The sequence below is a fragment of the Nicotiana tomentosiformis genome, chromosome 8 (genome assembly GCF_000390325.3).
Source record: "Nicotiana tomentosiformis chromosome 8, ASM39032v3, whole genome shotgun sequence".
In the NCBI taxonomy this organism is placed as follows: Eukaryota; Viridiplantae; Streptophyta; class Magnoliopsida; order Solanales; family Solanaceae; genus Nicotiana; species Nicotiana tomentosiformis.
The window spans coordinates 63216436-63221420 of NC_090819.1; positions in this window are offsets into that span (position 1 = coordinate 63216436).

Genomic DNA, 4985 nt, shown 5'->3' on the forward strand with positions numbered 1-4985 from the left:
TGAACAGTTGTGTGTTTCATCCCGGCTTTAACTCATCCTTTTTCACTCTATACCTCTTTTCTTTTCATTTCACGTTTTTTTTTAATTTTTGGATCTTTCATATTTTTTTTCCTTTTTTTTGTTTTCTTCTTCTTTTGTTTTTGTTGTTTTTCGCTCTTTGTTTTTCTCTATTATTTTTTGTCACTCTTTTCTTTATTTTTCTTTCTTCTCTTTTTTTTTTTACTCGGTTTATTTAATGGCTATGATCGCATCCGATGAGGATTGCCTACGTATCATGACGCTACATGAATCAGATCATCACGTAGTTCAGGAATACCATAAATAAAGTAAATGAGCTAACTCTTTTTTCTAATTTATTCACCATTTGTTTTTCTCTTTTTTTAAAAAAATCGTACCACAAAAAGCTCCTAACAAGGAAAATATTTTGGATTTTGATTTTTTTTTTTTTGGAATTTCGAAAGAAAGACTTCTAAATAAGAAAGAAAATATTTTGGATTTTGATTTGAATTTTTTTTCTTTTTTTTTTCGAATGAAAGACTCCGGAAAAGAAGAAAAATATTTTTGGATTTTGTTTTTTTTTTTTGAATTTTCTAAGGAAAGAATTCTAAATTGGGAATTAAGGAAAAGAAAAATATTTTGGGATTTAATTTTTGAAAATTGGGGCCCGGAACCGATGAGGTTTGCCTACGTATCTCACATCCGGTGAGAATTAAACCCGTGTAGCTCGGTCAGTTTTGACACAGCAGGAAAAATATGACTTTTGAAAATATTGGCTCATTTTGATATAACTTTTCTTTTTCTCTTTTTTTTTTTTAAAATTTCGGCAGAGTTTCGAGATTTTTCAAATACTTGAATTTTTCAGAACCGAGTAAAATTTCTCTCTCCTACCTCACTCTTGGTTTTTTTTTCCTTAGTTTTTTTTTCCTACTCTGGAAGCCGGTCAACATGCAGGCCGAAACAAATAAATGCACAAGTAGCACGTAAATTGCATCACGATGGTCTTTTAATTTGGGTACACCTGTCCTAGACGGACCCAACCTTGTATTAAGTCCCCAAAGTCAAATGCACATGATGCAAACAAACATTCCTACTAGGGATCCGGCATGAGACTATGTTATTCTAAGTTTGAATCCTGGGGGGTGTTTTAGACCTAGCTTACCCAAGCGGACAGCTCGAGTCGAGATGGGGACAATTAGCAAGAAATGAGTGGCAATTAGCACATTAGGCCCACAAACACAGTAATATCAACAATCAAAAAAGTCAAGTATATATCACATTAATAAGCTCGAATACTGAACCCTGAACCAGAGATTCTGGGTTCTTATTCCACAGCAAAGTCGTCAGAGCTGTCACACCTCCTTTTTCCGAGAAATAGGGAGTTTTCTCAATTAAAGTAACATTAATCGAAATGTGATTATTTATTTTATTAGAGTCGCCACTTGGAATAATTATCATGTTGTCCCAAGTCACCGGTTTGTTTTAAAATCCCAAATCGAGGAAACTGACTCTGTTTTAAAGTCCGCGAAACACAGAAGACCGGGTAAGGAATTCTGTTAATGCAGGAGAAGGTATTAGAAATTTCCGAATTTTGTGGTTTAGCACGGTCGCTTTACAATCCACACTTGGCTTATTAATTGATTATTACGTATTCTAGAACATACGTGCGTTTTAGCCTTTACCGCTTTTAAATTACATGTTATGGCGTTATGGAATTATCTTAAAATGAACCACGTATGTGGATCCATTTTATTTAGTGTATTAAAATCATGTCACGCTTAAGTGTACACAATTAATAACACTTTATTAATCTTAAGGTTGCTTTGCAAAAGTCGCGCGAACGCATTCTTTACCTTTAATTTGGAAATCATAATTATGTCACGCGAACGTGTACATAATCACGATAATTGATTTATTAACACGCACATAAAGTATACTAGCGATTTGTGAGCTATTCTTTGCTATATTTGGGATAATTGTGAAGCTCGTGATTTATGGAAGTTACTGTGGAAAAATATGAAATAGTTTAAGGTAAGCTAGCTTTGTTATTAAAGAGAAAATGGGCGAGACATATGATCATGGAAATGGGCCTGACAGATTATTTGTTAGGCCCATATCCCTTTGCTAAAATTAATTTCCTTAAGCTCAACCACATGGTGAGCTTAAAATCAAAGCCCATGTTCTGATTATCAACACATTCCGTTATCCAAAACCCATTATCGATTTTAGTAGCCCAATATCTAAAGCCCAACTCAATAATAATTTTTCTTTTCAATAACAAACACTAAACAAACCAGAAAATATAAAACTATCACTCTTTCATGCTATGAGATTTCTAAACAAACTAATGAATGTTTTGCTTGTTAAATATCATATCCACATTCTGCAAGATTTAACGATTAAGCTAAGCTCTCAATATTCATTCAAGATTTTTAACTAAAATAAAATAATTAAACAACTTATCAGAAACAATCAAACATGGTATTCAACTAATAATCGTAAAGGAAAGATTGAGAATGAACCTCAACTGAAAATATTATACATGCTTTTTCGGTGAACAAAGCCTCTGGAAAAACTCTTACAACGACCACACACGACTCACACTAGAGAACCGATAACAGAGCCTAGACCCAAAATTGACTTGAGACCGGAATTTCGAACGGAAAACCTTGCTTGAACCTCACGCAGAAGCGTGTTCGGCGACCTTGACTCAAAACCTTGGTTGAAGTGTGTGTGTTTTAGTGATGTTTTGAGCTGCTGTTTCAGGTGGTTTTGTAGCTGAGAAAGAGTTAGTTTTAGGTAGATTTTAGGAGGTATGTTTTGTATTGTTTTGACTGGTTTTGGGGTGTTAAAGAATGGCAAAGTAGGGGCTATTTTACGGCTGATTCTTGCTAAGTTTTGGGGCTGTTTTTTCAGCAAGTACGCAGTTGGTTCTGCTGCATTTTTGGGCAGCTTTCAGCTACATTTTTGGATGACGTTTTGGGGTCGATTATAGCTGGGTTTGGGGTGACCTTTTTGCTGGTTTGGAGCTCATTTTTGACGATGAAAAGGGTTCTTTACATGGTTGTTTTTTGATGATTTAATGGAGGGATTTGATGTTGCTTCAATTAGATCTTAAGTGACGGAGAAGGTGGCTGATTTTTATAGAGAAGGTGATGTTTGGTGGCTTAAGAGAGGAGCTACAGTGGAGGTCGTTGGTGAAGCTACAACATTAGGTGATAGAGCGGAGCTTAGGAAGCTACTTTGATGGTTGAAATTAACGATTGTTTCGTTCCCCCTTTTTTTAGATTTGTTTCCCTTTTCCCTGTTTTCCCGTGTTCTCTATCTTTTTTCTGTTTTTCCTCCCCGATATCTGTTACTTACTCCTAAGACCTAAAATCTGTCTTGTCCTTCTTTCCTTTTTTTATAAATCAGTCACTTTCTAGCTTCTAGGAGCTTCTAAATTAGTTAGAGACAGATTCTCCCAAATTTCCTATTCCTTTTAACACCCTTTGAATTCTTGTAAATTACTCTTCTTTTAGCCTTTTTTGTTACCTCCACACTTACTACCTTCTATCCAAAATTACTGTCGTCTTTCTCTTATCAGAATCAAGCTGCAATTAACTAAGCTAAACTAGCAATAGGCTAACAAACACAAACTAAACCTAAATTATCAACTAATTAACGTGTTAGTTAGACAAATAAGCAATTTAAATCATCAAAACGATTATCAAATGACTAAACTTCAGATTCAACTAAAATAATTAATTACTTAGAAAGTTAAAACAATTTTAATTATTAACCTAAGCATGTTGTCAAACTAATAATTAAAAAACTAAGACATAGAATCAACAACTCCAAGGAATGAGGAAAAGAGGCGGAGGATTACCATGTAAAGCATTGTTGACCGGAGAGAAAAGAATTTCGGATGATAGCCGGCATCGCCTCACAAGCATTGGCTTATGCTTGAGAGTGTAACCAATGTTGTATGCGACGATGTTAGCTATAATCCGATCGAAAAGATCAACATAAGAGGATTTTTAGGAGTTCTGGCTGGCCAATGGTGGGTCAGTCAAATTCCGACCACTTCGAAATGAGCCGAAACTAACACCAATCGATTGCTTTTGTCTAGAGCAATCGATTAACGTAAGTTTCAAGCCAAAACGAGTTGGTATCGCCCAAGAAATCAGAAGGGAAAATTAGGTTTTTGAATTTCTAGATCTATTACTCGTTGATTTTGGGGAAATTGGTAAGGGATTTGGATTGAGGAGAAGTTGGAGATTATGGGGTGTGAATTTGAAGGGGATTGGAGTTGTTTGGGGTGGTGCCGCCGGCGGAGGAATTTTGGGGCGGCTAGGATTTGAGAGGATTTGGGAGAGATGAGGGAGATGAGAGAATGAGGGGGTCCTTAGGGTTTGGGGGTCGGTTCAGACACTCTTAAGGGATTTGCCGGTTCAGTTTCGGACCATTTGATTGATATTGAGGGACGACTCGGATTAAAAGGGGTGAAACGGGGTCATTTTGAGCTATAAGGGAGCTGGAACGAATTGGATCATGGGGATTGGGGTGGGCTGGCATTTTTATGGATTTTGGGCCTCACCATGAACTGGCCCATATGAAATTCAAAGACCCAAACAAACCTAACTCTTTCTTACTTTGTTTTTCTTTGTTTTTAAGTTCTAACCAAGTTAATTAAAATCCTAAACTAAATCCTAACCCAAATCTATTTTGCAAAATTAAACCTACTTACCTATTTTTTAACAATTAACTAATTTAAATAACTAATAACACATGTAATGTTACTAATGTATTTTTGTTGTGATTTTCATGTATTAATTCGACAACTAATAAGTAATTAATTCCTAAAAATGTAATTAAAACCTAAAATGATATAGAATGAAGATTTGAAAATTTTTATGATTTTTTTATGATTTTAAGATATTAAATATGCACAAAAATGCAACTAAATGCAAACAAACAAATAAAGAGCAATTCCTAGAAATTCTATA